This window comes from Haliotis asinina, chromosome 2, assembly GCF_037392515.1.
Source record: "Haliotis asinina isolate JCU_RB_2024 chromosome 2, JCU_Hal_asi_v2, whole genome shotgun sequence".
Taxonomy (NCBI): Eukaryota; Metazoa; Mollusca; class Gastropoda; order Lepetellida; family Haliotidae; genus Haliotis; species Haliotis asinina.
In genome coordinates, this window is record NC_090281.1 from 89,958,334 (window position 1) to 89,976,919 (window position 18,586).

General features: G+C 36.1%; 1 protein-coding gene across 1 annotated transcript in view; it reads right to left on the reverse strand.

Annotated features, from left to right (window-relative positions):
* Positions 1–18,586, reverse strand: part of LOC137274564 (ubiquitin carboxyl-terminal hydrolase 38-like) — a 61,547-nt gene that overhangs the window by 42,128 nt on the left and 833 nt on the right. The gene's annotated exons all lie outside the window — the stretch shown is intronic.

Genomic DNA, 18,586 nt, shown 5'->3' on the forward strand with positions numbered 1-18,586 from the left:
AAGAAATCAAGTTCTTTTACTGAATTATTAGTAAAAATACAATTATAATCCATCAGTGGGAAGGGATGCTAGGGAAGGGATGGATAATTACTCGGAGTACTGACCTTCAAATAGCACATTAATTATCATTGATATCAGTTTTTCATAATATCACTGTTAATTCTGAAACACTGTCGATAAACCAGGAATCATGTTCCGCTTTTTTCATAAATGCATTTACATGAATGCCTAAGTGCACTTTCTGTCCTCCCTTGCTATTGGACAGTGTTACAAAATCACGTTTCGAGAAGGCCAGTATTGAGATGCCAATTACATCACTTATATATCATATTCTGAAGGGACAAAAGCATCACTGAATTCCTCATTTATTTTAGGATCTAATTATAACTGGTCTTTGCTACCAAATGTCTAGATAAGATGAAACAAAAGATATTGACGGTGGGAATGAATGCTGTGCTCAAAAGACAACCTGTTTGAAATGTTAATAAAGAAAATTTCAGCCTTTAGAATTTCTACTTTGTGTAGCATTTTCTCAAATTTTCAGACACCCATTTGCATGGAAAGAGCATTGTATCAAAAAACAGGAATTTCAAAACAGATACAATACAGGAATGTGAAGTGTTTATACGAAACTGTCAAGTTTCTGTGCAGCGTGACTCTGTGACTGATGCAAAATCACGCAGAATGACAATAATAATGACTGACATTTTTGGTTCCTTCCCTGTCTTACAATGAAAACAATATAAACATATAACAATACACATATTGTCAGAACCATTCTGATTACTTACATCTCACATTTATGTATAAATACTGAATACTTGATCTCAGTGCTTTTCGTTACACTTCTCTACTGAAGTCGTCGCACAACCCATTGTCAGCTGCCATTTTTTAAGAAATCCGTCAACAGTAGTGATGTCATACAATAACACTGTGGTACATATATGCCAATTTCTTTCTGAAGGTTAGTAGAATGAGAGAATACACAATCACGATATCCTGTTACACTTTCAGTATCATATTGTAATCGGTTGGATATATTTTCATGAAATCAATTTTGAATTAATTTTATTATCTACGTTTAGCCTTGTTCGATTCCATAACATACTTGGGTATAGAATAGTGTAGTAAACCATATATAAACTTTTACACAAGTGACTTAAATGATGAACCATAGGCATTGTGTACTTGTACAACATTTATTTTAGTTCCTATGATGTGCATAGTTACAGTTTTGTTTTCTATGTAACCCTTCATCAGAACAATTCCCAGTGTTGAAGTTCAGCCCACGATACACCCTTAATCTTTTCTTTGCTGAACTACCAGGGCTCTTGAAATAAAAGCAGCATTAGCCATGAACGTAATCTGCGAGCTAACCACACTGTTAAGAAGTGGTCCTTAGGTGTGTCATCTTAACATCACGTAATCAAGCTGTTAAAAGTTAACAGAGTTTTTAACAAGATAACCCTCTGTTATTAGTTAACAATCGGTTAAACATACTTAATGGCTGGTTAAAAGATAACCAAGTTTTGAACAACCGGGTCCTGGGCTCTAACGGTAACTACCACATTCAACTTTAGTCTGTCAACTACTTCATCAAAATCACCAGCACAGGGGACAATAACTTAATGACTATCACTTATCACTGGGATCCTAAGCCCTGTCTATAAACCCAATTTCAAAGAAAACATAGGTTACTTACAACCAATAAACACATGTCAACACCATATGGTCTATACCCAAGCCAGTAAACAAGCTTTCAACACTCTACACATCCCCTTCCACATCCAGTGACCTTTACCAGAAACCTGCAAGCACACTTCCAACAACCACAACCACAGCCATGACACCAACCACTGTGATCCACCTCCACATTCAACGATCTTTACCAGAAACCTGCAAGCACACTTCCAGTGCCCACAACCACACCCATGAAACCAGCCACTGTGATCCACCTCCACATCCAATGATAATTTCCACAAACCACTAAACACACTTCCAACATCCACACCCATAACTCCAACACTCCAGCTTCCGCATAATTGCACAATGAAAGATTTTTTTTCAAATACACAGCAGCCACAGGTGAAACCATAGCCAGTTTGGAAGTTCCCGATCTATTAATCTACCTGGTATAACTCAAGCCAATAAACCTGCCTCTAACTTCAAAAAAAAAACATACACACTTATAAGAATTATAGTTTTTTATACATCAGTAACCTTAAGTGTATACACCTCCTTTCACAACCATACCATACCTACACCTCTCATGACAACTTGTTAACAAATTGCCATAACTAAACTATCTATTTAAAAAAGAAACAAGTCCCTATAAAGAACTCGGAAGATAGTAACTGCAGAAAACAATCTGGCAGACATGATGTTCATGCAGGTCCACTTAAATCACATTGTAGTTTCCTGAATCACAGTCACATTATTTCAGCATAATGCAGGTATGTGTTTCGACATCACTTTCAACAAGGACCTAGAGCAAAACCACAGAGACATCCTCTTAGCTAGAGGACTGTTTTATACATGCTGTTAGTGTATAACCATGATAACAACATAAGTCTGATTATACACTGAGAGCATGAGTCAGGAAGAGCTCAACACAGGTATATATCATGTCCATTGTTTTTTGACACTGTCAAAAACTCATCCAAAGCCCTTGCAGAATTATTCAACTGTGTCTGCACCATTTTGTGAACCTGTAAGTTATATCTGTTTGTTTTCCCATATTCACTGCATAAGACTGCCAGGTGCTATATCATAACCGCTGAAAATAAGTATGTAAACAACGCCTCATTTGTTTGCTACACTCATTTGGGATTTCAGGTACTAGAATTTGTACTTTACTAAGAAAGTGAAATCCCAAATATGACACATGTTGCATAATCCTCTTTCATGGAATCACACTGTAAACAATCTATTGGACCAGACACTCAGGTGATCGATACTGTTAGCAGAGATCAGAGCAGTCTCTGTGGATGATACATCCACTCAAGCAAACAAATCCCCCGACATTCATTAACCTCTTATAACAACCCCATGCTACTGAAGACCAATTCTAACAGATCATGTTCCCTTAGCCCAATGTTTATATACCTAGCCCAGTGAGCAACAAATATTCACACCAATCAGACATTCTGCAGGTTACATATTTGGTGCAACCAATACACTATGTGGGAAATATGTTATGTATCAGGAATATTGGGTAACAAATACAAATCATTATTTGTGAGTACAGTATTGTAGTTCAGTGATTGATGCACAACACAGAAGTCTCTTGTTGACTGTTAAATAGTATTGACCAGTTATGTGACATGACACTCAAATTTGGTATGAAAGACTAATACTTATAGTCCACAGTACCATGTGCAGCCACTGCAAACTTACATGATGTGCGCTACTGCAAAGCTTATACATATTCCATTCTTGAATAACTCACTTTGAAAAAGGACATAAGTAAAACATGCTCCGTTAAAACAAAATGTAAATATACATTCATATTCAGTTCTGGTGACCACAAATGACGAATTCAATTTATAAAGGGCTCCAGTTTGATTCAGCCTTGATATTTACCTGAATGGATACAAGTATCCAACTGATTTGTTACAGCACACACTGGAGTCAATGCTAATATTTTGATTAATTTCATAATGGCACTCACAGTGAAAATATTAAAAATTCCTGACTCGACACATGAACTATGACACCATATGTTGCTTTGGCCCTGATCATATTTGTTGTTAGATATAATAAGATGAATCAGCGGTATGGTATGTGACTGTTGTTTGAAGCAATGACATTCTATCAGTTTGTGAGCAAGTGAGTTAAGTTTATCCTGCACTTAGCAATATTCCAGCTATATGGCTGTGGTCTGTTAAAACCTGCACCAGACAATCCAGTGATAAACATCATGAGCATCGATCTACACAACTGGGATACGATGACATGTGTTGACCAAGTCAGTAAGTCTCACGACTCAATCTTGTTAGTGTCCTCCTACTGAAGATCAATTCTAACCTGGACCTTCACAGGTCTATATCAGTTTGTGAGTGAATGAATATTGCTTAATGCAAAAGTTATCAATATTCTTACTGCATCACCACAGTCTTAGATAATGAAAATCTCTGCCATATGAACCAGAGGCTAAAACTATGAGCAACTCCATCTGGATAGATGCATTAACATGATCAGTGAAGTTACCAGGTCTGACCATCCAACTCATTTTTCTTATATGTACTGGGTAATTATTCTAATCCCCCCAAAATGTCACTTGAAAATAAAAATTCAAAATATCATACATATTTTACATAAATACTGAACAAACAATACCAGGATAATAGAATACCTGTATTATGCACATGTTAAAAAATCTCTCTACAAAAAAAATCATTTCCCCACATATTCATGATCCTTAACATTTTTAGTTCAGGTAACACATTTCAAGATGAATAATGTATGCCCCAGTTGTGAACTGAGGGTTCCATTTGTGTTAGCCCTGAATTGACACAAGAGTGAAATGTGACCTTCCATATGGTTAGGTCAGGAGTGTTATCAAAGCCAAGGTATGTAAAAACATGCTCATGTATGATTAACACTGTGACACAGTAGCATGCATTATTGCTGCATATGGATGAATATACACTCGTCAACTTAAGTGTGATTTTGTACACTGAACTCAACATTTTGCAAATTTGTCAAATGCTTGGTGAATGAGCAAATGAATAGAAAAGCCAAAAAAGGGCTGTTTTTTACATATGGTACATGACATAAGTGATAGAGTTGGTGAGCTAGCTAGTTGGTTGCTAAAATACATGAAAAAGAACCCACTTTTACACATTAATTAAATTAATAACTGGAAGGTTGAGTAGGTGGCTGAACAATCTGCTTGACAGGAACGTGAGCAAGCTGAAGAAAGAGTGGATCAGTGCATGATTGAGTGAGTGGATGAGTAAACAGGCATGGCTTGCATGCAGGGTAGAGTGTGAATGCCTTAAATAGGACTATTCCATACTTATGGCAGTTGCTCAATCCTAAACCACTGACACACCATTGCAGTTTTAAGATGGATGATGAACTAAGAAAGAGCAAATTGATTCCAAGCCAACTAGTCATTGATGTACCCAATTAATGATGAGCACCAGGCACATACCAACTTTTTACGTAAGTGGGTTTTGCACTCAAATGTTACAAAGTACTACCAGGTCTATATAATTGCATACTTGAATCTTCAGAGTGTAACTGTACCACCATACACACCAGCATCCAACAACTTTACCCACTATGGATACATTGTCCCTCGAAACTGACTATCAGGGTACTCAGAACTTGTTTCTGTCGCTAAATCTTAGCATGTCACACAATGAAATATTTCCAGCCAAAGCAAAGTAGCTTGTCCTAAAAACAAGGTTTATCTCAGTAATCCAGTGACTGAAAGCATGCTCAATGGTCCATGGATGATATACTAGTTACAAGTAACATGAGTCCAACAACCAGATCCCTATCTCATTCCAATCTTAAAGAAGAAACACCACTCGTAAATTCAAGGTTAGAATCTCCATCAACCTACATTTATCATCTCAGAGGACAATAGGACAGGTAAGCAGGTTCTGTAGCTTCTCTGATCACATGTCACTATATCCAAATGATGTGGGATATTGACCTTAATATCAATCACTGGTTTGTCAAATCTGGACAGACTATTTATAGTCATAAACATGAACACAAACATCATCCAATCGTATGTATCACCATTGGCATCCATCATCCCCAATCATGTACATCATCCTTATCCCCTATCTGTGTTATGTAAACGTATCCTATCATCTGTAATGTATTACCATAGGCTTCAATCATTGTTTTCATAACTGTCAGCTTCCTATCAGTGCTTGTTTATACTGGCTTCCAGCTTTCATTAATTCATTCCACTTGTTTCTTTGTTATTGTTTTACATGTACATATAAATACAGCTCTGTACCCCATTCTCATTCATCTGATGAAGGAGTAAGCATTAACTCCGAAATGTTGTGTTCTCATAATAAAGAAGTTCATATCCATAAAATCTTCATTCTTAAGAACAAGAACAGCTATTACATTTAAAAGTGTGCATCTGATGAACCATTGGTCAGTAATGTAAGCAACTATTAACAAGAGGATATTATATGAGTGCCCATGTAATGCCATGTTTACAACATGACTGCTTAAATGTTGGTATTTCCCAAATGAAAGCAAGGGATAAACCAATATGTAGACAAAATTGTCGTAACCATTGTATGATATGGCCATGAATATGATACTCTGTTTATTACGGAAGTCCTCAATTTGAGGAAAATAAACCCAATCTACTTTCAAACACAGACTGATTACCTGCTGTCACAGAAGAAACATGACATCATAGCATTATTTATGATGTCATGTCACCAGGACAAAGTGGTATTTTGCCTCAGGACATTGTATGAAAAATATTAACACTGATATTTTCATCATCGTAGGTAATATAAATAGAGATTATTATACAAGCGTGTCATACAACTTATATGAATTGAAGGTGACATTTTATATTGCCCAAGATATACATCATGTTGCATGATTTTCGTATGGCACACTTGTGAGTATGATAATGTTTTTCATTATCCAGTTTATTTATGTACATTTGTACAGTAAAAGCACAAGCAGTAAGATTTTGTGACAGCTCTCTCCACTGACATCATATTAAACCTTTTAATAACATCACAGACAATGAAATAGAGAAACAATAACTGCTAGACAAAAGTGATGTGTGCACATATGATAGATATATATATAACACTGGTTATGTTTCACCATCTAAAGAGATAATGTGTTTGTAAGCAATGTGAGAACTATTCTGCACTCAGCAGTCTTGTGGGGGCTTGTAGAGTCACTGGCCAACTGAAAACTTATACACAAACAGTGTTATCTTCAATATGGTCAAAAGCTTGCCTTTACAGTGTGTGAAAGAAGATCCTTCAGTCCTTGAGTTTCAACTGTATTTGTATCTAGCTCCCCTAAATACTTCTTAAAAGTTATTTAAGAATCATAAGAAAGATACATTTTGTCAAACATTAACATATGTTACCTGCAAGCTAGGAAAGTTGTCCTTCCTGCAAACCTAAACACTTTTTCGGATGCTCATGTTGCTAAATCATGATTAACTTACATACACTGAGCTACATGGTCTTGCTACACAAAACACATGGGTTATGTCATACTTACATGTGACAAGGCAATGGCACTTTAATATCTTTTAAGATACAATATGTCATCATAAATCTGTGAACAATGTAAGAATAGGTTTATTATTGCAACTTCAGAGTTTCAGTACAATACCCACGTATGTTTCTTGGAAATCTCAAATACTAAGGTATGACCATTGGAGTGGTGACAAAAAGAATGATTTCTGGTAGGTGTCTTGTTAGGTACAGTACTTTAGACCTATCAGAAAAGTGGAAAATATCTCAGATAACTTACAGGGACAAAAAACAAAGGTCCCTACTGCCCCACTTTGTGCATCTGGCGTATCACTCACTTGTCTTGGTATTCAATAACTTGAGGCATGTCAGTATGCACAGCTGTTATATGTAAACTAGACAAGCTTTAAAATGCAAATGTTATGATCATGCATAAGCTTTACTAAATATTTTATTGATTTCCACTCTTTACACGAACACAAAATAGATTTAAACATTGAAATATTGGTAACCTCAAAACAGATTTCATTTCATGGCATAAAAAGTACTATACTGCATCATCATGAATGCCACTTAACAATGTTCAGCATATGGCACACAGACAAAAAAGAGCCTGTTTTCTCAGAAACTTGTGGTGAGGCCTTGATGAATCAAAACAGTCATCATCACCAAAAGCCACAGCCCAAGGTCACACAGATAGGATGTCACAACCAGGAGGACACTATTCTGCTGATCAAGGATCATTAGGACCATGCATGTTCCACTGGAGAGGATGAGGTATCAAGTGCTCTCAAAGGGCAGCTTTTGACAAAAGAACAGGTGTGGCAAAAGCATCAAAAACCATTTCTTTTGGTCTAGTAAGCCAAAATGATTGACATCAATATGTGCTATGTGTTATAATATAATGTAGTTAGTGAGTGCATTCAGTTATACTCTCCTTTTATCAATATTCTAGCATGGGAATGGGGGAGGGGTGAGACACCAGAAGGGTGCTTCACATATTGTACTTATCTGTGAATCAAATCCCAATCTTTGGTGTGACGAGCGAATGCTTTAACCACTAGGCTACTCCACCACCCATATACATGTAATGAAACAGAACTTCAGTACTTGTACAGTTACAAGGTCTTGACACAGATGATATGTATACATTCTGCAATACTAGTCTGCAGCCCAAGCCTAATACTATTTAGTTCGTTGTGTTATCTCAGTTACAATATTCCTCACTACCATCCTTCTGAAACCTGCTGAAAAGGCGCTATCAGTTACAGTTATACAGCTCCTTCCCTATGGAAAGACCTAGTCCTAACCATCAAACTTTCATCATAAATCAAAAGTAAAAACCACACATGCTTACGCTATTGCTCATGGACTTTAAGTTAACATCTCTTATGTGCACTTTGAGCATGCCTCCGATGATTACTAGCGCTACAGATATACTAACATTAACTACTATTGCTTTATGCAGATTATTATCTACTAGAAAATTATTTCATGAAAACAAAATATACATAGCCACAAGGATCCACTATCATCTAATTGGAATATGGTATGGTACACTGAAGCAATAAAAGCAATACAATTACCTAGTACAAATGTGTTAACAATTCCTAATTTTTAGTTCAAATATTGGGCACACATGGGGGACCTGTTCAACTGCTTGAGAGGCCGAACAGGGGCTGACTTGAGAAAATAGTTGAAACCTATGTATGCATTGTATATTTTACCCTAGATCATTATGTTCGCAGTCCCCATCTCAAGGTGAAGGATGAACACACACAATGGCAGGCCCTCTGCTCTGGGTCACCTCTATGGATGTGAGAAAAGATACTGACCTACTTATATCACTGAACTCTTAAAAATGGACTTCATAAATAAATCATGTATACATTATCTCCTCACAAGTCACATCATCACTCATTCAGGTGCTCAAGTGTTGCATATGCTTAAGGTCAATCTGGAAAAGAAACCGAAGATACATTTAATTGTGTAGTATCTCTAAGAATGAAAATCAACTTTCTTCTGTGTCTTGTCACATGAAAGGCTCTTCTTTTTCATCTTCATTTCGCTTAGGGATCCTTTATCATGAAAATGATTTTGTCTGAAGAAAACAAAATAAGAATGGCATGGTCTTTTGATGCCACTGATGGAATTAACTGTATGGATAATAACAATAACCCAAGGAATTCTACAAATATTACCAACCATCATCACTGTTTTTAAATGTCACTATCAAATCCCATGATCCCTTAATATCTGGTTTCGACTATGCTTGTCGTAAGAGGCGACTAACGGGATCGGGTGGTCAAGCTCGCTGACTTGGTTGACACATGTCATCAGTTCCCAACTGCGCAGATTGATGCTCATGTTGCTGATCACTGGATTGTCTGTTCCAGACTCGATTATTTACAGACCGCCGCCATATAGCTGGAACATTGCAGAATGCGGCGTAAAACTAAACTCACTCACTCACTCACTAATATCTGGTTTGTTATGAGACAGGCCAATTGCTTGCTTTGTACTGTGTGCAATCCATCCTTGACCTGACAGGTCACTTCATAAATCAGAAGAAACTAGTGTTTCTATGAGAGCTATCAATAGCTGAGATTTCTTGACTTAAAAGAAATTACTAAACATAGGTATTCAATAGAGGCCAATCAAGAGACAGGCTTAAGTGGCTTTAAACATACATACATCCATGCATCTGCAACATTCCCCCATCTCACATTTCAAATGCAAGTAGCAAAGTATCTTATGTTCATAGGTTACAGAAAGTTTGAGCAAACATTTCTGAAAATAGACAAGATTGTAAGAAGGAACATTAAGACCCATCATAAAACATCTCACCTAAGTTTCTTTCAAAGACTTTCAATACCAAGAACCTTTGATGAAACATGAAATGATTATTTACAAAACAGTCTACAACCATCACTGTACAATGCATGTTACATTTCTTTAAATGACCTTCAAATGTTCAGGTTGGATCTCTTTCTCAATATTATTTTTTAACTGAACATTATAGAAAAGGAAGTCTGTAATTCAAGGAACAATTCAAACAGTTTACTTAAGAAGACATTGCCGAACTTGAGGTATAACAGATGTATGATCTACATAGCAGGGGGACCCTGCTGTAAGCAGGCTTTACAGGCTATGGGGCACGCTTCAACAAACTTACTACATAGCAATAAACAACTGCCATAACATTCAAATATAAATGATGATCTAGCAAAGAGAACTGCGAGATGCTTTGATGCTCTATAAAAGCTTATATGGATTCAGATATAATCTTGACCTATTTCATATATTGTAAGCTACCAATGGTAAATATGTTGTTAACATGTAAAAAGTATTGAATTCCTGGTGATGAACAGATGTAATGACCTTGAAATGTATTTATCAATATGCAAAAGATATGGCAAATTGTCAACAGAAAAGATGTCATAATTTAAAAAACTTGTATTTGTGAAACATACTTTGTAGGTATTTGTAAAACAATGATATGGTTCGGGGACTGCTAGACAAGAGTACTACCTGACTAACTTCTCTCCTAAATATGACTTTCTATTGTTCATATAAAGCACTGAATCAGAAAAACAGGTAAAGACCTGATACCAGGTTATGTTTCGAGTGCACATTGGTGAAATTTGTTACTGTATTTAAAGCTATTGACTTATTTTTGTATGAATTCTTTTCAAACTCATACCTTACCCCATCTCACAGATGTTCTATACTGTACTGAGACAGCTGACATGTTTGTAACAATCATTATATGTGGGACTACACTATCTCAGTACAGATTCCCATCCAGGATTCAATACCACACCTTCAGAGATAGGCACCTAACTGCCAGCGCACAAAGTCAGCTGCCTAACCAGCTCAGCCACCGCAACTTCCACCACTGAACGGGTTGACTTTGTGTGCTGGCTTGAATTAGGTGCCTGCCTTTACTAAGAAAGTGTAATCCCAAATATATCATATGTTACACTTGACCACTCTTTAAATGACATTGTGTATTCATAGCCACAGTGTTTGCCACACAGCGGGATACTGACTACACCTCCATCTTCAGGTGCCTTCAGGTACACCATCATAGACTACAACAACTGAAGTTCCATCAAAGAAATGGGGTTAAGTGGCCTGTGTAAAGCAGTGACAGGACTAAAGCACTGTCACTAATGCATCTTTCCTTATGCATCTGAATGCTAATTTCCTAATGTACCCTGTCTCCATGTCTGCTTCACATATGTCATAGTGTTTTCATGTTCAATGTCATTATTTTTCAGAGCTCTTATTGACTTTTTTTACTAGTTTTGTAATGAGGGCATGTGTTAGAGTCTAAGGAGCGGTCATTAGGACACTCAGGAATTAGCATCACAGGAGGAAGGATAATTTGCATAATGAATATAAAGTATTAAAACATCGATCTCTAGCAAATGAAGTGCATACATGTGACTGCTTTTAAAGCTACATTCCTATTTTCACACCTCATGATAATTTAACAAAAAAAATACTTTGAAATGATGCTGTGGATTTTCTTAAAACTGATGAATAGGTTTGTTCATTGTACCCACAAAACTATTACTCTCTTCAAACCAAAACTATATATTGAAGTAATTTTACTGATAAAGTAAGCAAGGCACCACTCTTTGCTGTTAAAAGCCATAACCACCCAACAAGTGACATGGAGGCTTGGGAACATCGTGGTTTCACAATGTGGACCTATCTTGCAGCCGGTAACTTCAGTAACTACCAAGGTAGTCAAGGAACCAGTTCAGCACACCACCCACCAACCCTGTCATGTGTAGGATGAGGTTATCACCAACAGTCTCATCACCTAACTGTGGCAACATTAAACATGTCACACATCATACTTTTGATCTTAAACTCAACAAAAGGGAACAAAAGGATTTAAGGATGATTTTCTTTATTTCAGAATACACAGATGATGACTGAACAATATCAACCATAATACTGAATTTTTAAAGCAAAGTTGGACTTATCACTTTTGAAAAACTTGAGAAAGAATGTAAGGAAATAGTTACATTAAATATGCAAACAGTCAGAAAATTAAGTTGGGCTAGGCAAAGTCACTTTACCTAAGACTGCAATTAAACTGTAGATTTGCATTACATCACATGATTTCTTTGAGTGGCATTTAGAAATTACAGCAGTAAGGAAGGAAAACAATATTTGGATGAACAACTTCTTCAATAAAATGAAACTGATGCCTTGGTCATATTGCTCACACTGTAACACCCAGGAACTTAACAGGTACATGAAGAACATAAGAAACCAAAAAGTATAATGGCTATAATTTCACACACAACGCTGAAAATAATGGATGCAAGATAGACTGAGTACTACAATCTCTCAATAACATATGAACAATAACAAAAAGGCTTATTCTTTCATCTTGTAACAATATTCCTCCCCATCAAAAGTTTTCTATGACATGAAAACTAAGAGGAAGATTTATGGATGTCAACTTCTTTACCATGTTTATCGTGAATAACATGATGTTTCAGAGCTTATGCTTGCTCCTTCATCGGGTGAATGGTTGGCAGTATCAAGAGGGTATATATACAGAGGCGCTACAAAGAAAACATGTTTAACAACATTGAGGAGTGAAAATATAACACAAACATGAGGCCAGTATTGAATTAAAACAACATGCATTCCACTCCTAAATGCCATTAAAAGACATGAAAACTAAACAAGAAGTTGGGTAAAATAGGTTTTAATGGAGAGATATTATAATGATATTAGTCCATTTGTCATGTGCATTTCTCTATGTAGAATGCAAACTTGATGCACCCATACAATCTATGTATTACTATTAGACCACATAACCCAGAAGGTTATAGCTACATGTCTTTATCCAATTGGGTACCCATTTCTGCTAGGTGAACAGAGACAATTTTGAACAAACTCATTGGCTAAGGTGAGACCACATGTATCACATGTGTTTCGTTAGTGGGGCAGCCTGGCAGGACTGAAGTCCAAGAAACCCTCAGGAGTCAAGTGGCCAAACACAATCATCCATCGAAGGAATCTCCATGCCCAATGTTGCTTAGCTTGACCTGATTTGTGACCCTAGCTCTCTGCACAGAACCACATGCCACCACAATATTGAGCTTCTATTGTACATGAGGTTGCTTGTGCTAATGCCATTCATACGGTGTTGGCACACAGAGATACTGTACTGCAGTGTAACATCAAAATATTGTGACATAAAAGACACAAACACAAACATATAATGGATGTATGTAAAGCAGAAATGTACGTCTAGTATTCACAAACATACATAAAGGACCAAAACATATGTTACTGCATTCTGAGAGATACATAATAATTGTGCCACATTTTGTAAGAGAAATATGCAGTTACTGTAATCAAAGTTATAACTAGATCTTATCAAATCTTAAAGTAGTAGTCAGTCCACTTCTTCATTACTTCACTGAACACTCCTGTAAATCAATAACTGCTGGTCCTCTTGACATACAGTTTTGCAGGTCAGCGTTTCATACATGCACGCATGCACATATATTTGGGTGGCACAAGCATGTAGGGGTCTAAATATTCATTAAAACTAAACACCATCATGGATGTTCCACTTTCAAGGCAGAGTATTCTAACTTCCACGTGAGCAATGATCGGCAGTGGAGGAAGGGAGACAACTCAAATCATCTAGAAACCCATTGGTGAACTGGATATCTATTGCAGCATGATAAAATCACTGTCCAAAATCCTGTCAGAAAGTTAGAAATAGTATCACTTGAACTGACACAAACAGTAAACTTGGCAGGCTAGCAAAACACACTCAGTCATTTCAATCTTTTATTCATCCATGGTAATATCCTCATGCTTCTGAAGCAAGAATCCATTCTAATTTAAGGGTGGGAAGTTAAAGGTCACATGCAAGGTAAACCACAACATTTCAGATTCTCATTCCTTTCCGAATGGACTTACCGAAACAAAACATTAAAAATGCCAATTCAACCTGTAAAGTTGCAAAAAAAGCGATGAAAATAGCCCACTAAATCAGAGTTCAAACGATTCATTAATTTTCCCCAAGTGCTGTGGGAAAAAGTGGTTTCAACAACTATGATGCACTGCTCTCATAACGCATGCACAGTGAATACATTCACGGAGCTTGAAACAGTATGCCTGACCGGTGTATGAGGTCGCGAACGGTAGTCTAATCTTGGTTGTGTACACAAACAAGTAAATAATCTACATGTTACATAAAAAAAACATGTTGATTGTGATAAGGTGCCTCTACCACAGAGAAAACTCAATGTCTGGTTTATTGATACCTATGTGTCTGCCTGCCTCTCTGTTAATGACAACGTGCAATGCACAACTTCAATCACTAACCACATGCAATTTGAAATTAACACCTATCGACCTGAAACATAAACAGTGCTTATCCATAAACAAAGAGTTGGCTAAGCATATTGGCAAATGAACCAGTGGCCAATGAAAATGCTTCTGTGACAGGGTTCAGTATCTTGGTTGAGGGAGGCAAACCCAAGTACAAAATATTGCACTTTCAATTTGCAATTATAAGCTTTTCATTTGTTTATTTTGTTTGTTATAAATTATGAATAAGTGATAACAGTGCTTTAATTATGTTTGATTGTTACATTGTTTGGTGACCTTTAAGGTAAGTTTTTGATATAAACAGTTTGTTGAGATTATATCCACTGGTATAAGCAAGGTTTGTCCAGACTTTGTGCATCAAGAATGTCATGGTGTAGTTCACAAAACATGTTGTCTCCTTGTTCACACATATACATGTTACATGCACTGAAATTAACAAGAGTATCATAATTCAGGACATTAGATATGACATGCACTGTCAAGCCACTGGTTAAAGTGCTGGAATTCAAAGTCTACTATTTATGAACTCATAAGATGGACATCCCTAATGTGCAAGGACACAGGGCAGTTATATGAAAATATAAACATACTGTGAATATTCTTTGAATTAAATGGACCAGCAAAAAATCCTGATAAAACTGTCAGCATTTTTGCTGCATCAGCATGATCAAAACACAACTCTTTGATGTGATAATGATTTATTTATAAGAAGATGTTTTCACACAAGATGTCACAACAACAACAACTAATGGGAATTTATCCTAATGAGGTTTTTGGTTACTTCCATTAAGTATTTAGAGGTGATATACTTCATCAACTCAGTATAGGTCATAAATATAATTCCTAAAAGCATGAAAATTTGAAACAATTTTAACATTTTGAAAGCACTGGAAGTATAACATAAGCATTTTTAAATACAAGGAACATTACTAAGAAATGAAACAGGTCATTTAAAAGTGCAAGTATAATTAAAATGAAGTCTAACATGATTACGTGAAAGAGAATGTTATGCAGTTTAAATTACTTCACTACTACTAGTGTTGGGAATATGATAAAATCTCATGATTGATGACAGGTTCAGTAAAACTCGTCATTCATCGAAAATAATATGTTAATGTCATTTATTAAATTTTTCTGTTAACACATGTTAATACACATAAAAATTACCCATGTAGTCTTTGTTTTTATTTGTAAATTGCACAAAATGCATTTGCAAATTTATATCCAAATTAAAATGAAGCATGTTGCATCTTTAAACAGTTACTTATGATAGGAACATAAACTTCCTGGAATTGTTGAGATAAATTCAGACATGGATTTAATGCCAGAGGACACAAACAACCGTGTGGAAAATAATGCAAACATGTCTTCCAAAATTGTTTGTGTTCAGTTATGAGAAAACATGTTCAACTGCTTGGTAATTTGGTCACTGCGATCAATCTTCAAATATTTCAATTAATCGGAACACCCCTAATTACTACTGTGTATGTAACGTAGAAAAATTCTAATGCTGCTGAACAGATTTGCTTGAAAAAATTAATGATAATCATAATTATGTGAAAAGTAATTACTTCTTATGAAAGTCTTTGTACTGAATTACAAAAATAAAACCAACAACATGGTTTTCAGAGACTGCATATTAAGAGTTGGTACACTGGAGCATGCCTGGAAGAAATAAACACGATATGCAGTTCAAGGTAGTGAAAAAAAAGTACTGAAGCCTCCCCTCAATGAATTCTTTTGAAAGTTATTGAGCTTGACTGATGTTTTAAAAATATGTGTAAATATACCTGAAACTAACTAAGAATAACTACATTTTTTTGTCATCTTCGCACATTCATGACAAAGCAGGGTAAGAAAAATATAGTATCAGTCAGTCATAAAATTCCCACTAAAGATAACTCATACCACATCATGGTAATGATTACAGCTGTCTTTCCTTATCATAAATCTGAATACTTTCCTTCAGCCAGCACCATGTTAAACTGCCATGACATATATTTCATCAAATACCTGTCTTAATGTCTTATGCCAATAGCTCTATTTTGGGTTATTGAGAAAGTCATATCCAACCCATGACAAAAATCAATGAGGTGGTTGTTGTTTATTACTTGGGTACATTACATGTGCATGGCTTTAGCTATGTGCTTGGCATGAGCCATCACTTCCAGACACTCTCTGTTCATTGCCTGGATTGAATACCATTAGCCTTAAGGCTACTCAACATCAAGTAAAGCAAATGTTTCTATTTCATATCTCTACTCAACACATAAAATTCAACACTTACCTTATATAACAAACAAAGTATGAGGAGATTGGTAAGACCTCTACTAATCTCCTCATCATTTTGCAATCCACTTTACTCTGTTTCATACAAATGCATGAATATAATGTCAAGAAGGGATTTTGTAAATGACTTTGCAGAGTTTTTATATCCCAGTGTTAGGGGTTTTCGACGGTATAAGACAAAAACGTATTTTTTATCCTTAATATCATTTTAAGTTTTGATTTTGCTAACCTTGAGTGATAAAGGTATATTCATCTATTTCACAAAATAGTTTCATGTGTTTCCAACAAAAATAGCGTTTATAACATCGTATCGGCGAAACTGCAGTCGCTTGTCACATCCGGGTATTTTTGTATGTGTTTTCGACGGTGAGCCATACTTTTCCCTCTGCACTGCGAGAGAGTGTTTTGATCACGTGGCTTCCTGTTTCATACCTAACCTGTCACTTGCAGACGACTGATCTTGTTGAATTTTGACGCTGTTTTTTGTTATACAGGCAATTGATTTTGCATCTGAAGTGGTATTAACGATCGAGGGTAAATAATATTGTTGTTTATTTGCTCTTTACATAACTTAATTTCTTGATTTCAATTGTCAATAAAATGTCTCACGACAGGAACTGATCATTCGCCCTACCGATGAAACTGTTTGTGCACTCCGATCGCGCACATACTTCCTCGATACAGCGCTAGCAATGCAATCATCGAAATCACCAGACCATCGAATTCAGCTCGCTTTGGGAGTACTAAGTGTTCGACAGAGGTGTTCATTCATGGTTTAAAAGGGATGTTTCCTCAGGGCTGGATATCATCCCATGGCAGGAATAGAGAAAGCAGGCTAAACGGTAGACCTAACTCTTTTAAATTTCTCAAAAACATCCAAAGCTCAGGGCCTGCTTGCACAGAGCTTTCTTAGTTACAATCAATCTTAGGCCCCTACAATCAACTTTACAATCACCGTACAATTGCTCTAATCCACTTGCACAAACACGATCTTAAGACAGCATGGATTTAAGATCATAATCTTAACTAAGATTGAACTCTTCAGCGTTGGAGGTAGAAATTTCTTAAACTCGACTCCTGTCTACAGTTGTCTTCAAGTGCGCATAGCATGCAGCACAAATAAAATGTGGAACTTGTTCCCGCACGCAAATGACATCCCTTCCTTAATCGCACCTTGCAGATTTTTTATGAAAACAAAAACAAAAACAAAAAAAACAAAACAAAAAACAAAAACAAAAACAAAAACAAAAACAAAAACAAAAACAAAAACAAAACAAAACAAAACAAAACAAAACAAAACAAAAAAACCCAATCCACAAATCTTTGAAGGAAATGATAACGTTGAAGAAGGAAGCGATAACGTGGAAGGTAACATGTATAATCACTCCTACCGCAGGGGTTATTCTCTAATTTTTCTACATTCTAATTTTTTATGAACTAAACATGTGATACTGCAACCACAGACCTATCATGTTTTATGCAAGTATTGAAATACAAACAAATACGTTAACAAATTGGGTCTTGAGTTATTGATCTAATAATCATGAAATTAAAAGATAGCTCTTAAATAAAATTTCCTTATGATATAACACCTAAATGTACCATGGTTTGTCAGTGGCTGTCAGTTGAACATAGTTTGGCATCTCGTAGGTGTTACATGGAGTAAAATCCCAAATATATCCCGCAAGCATTAGATTTGT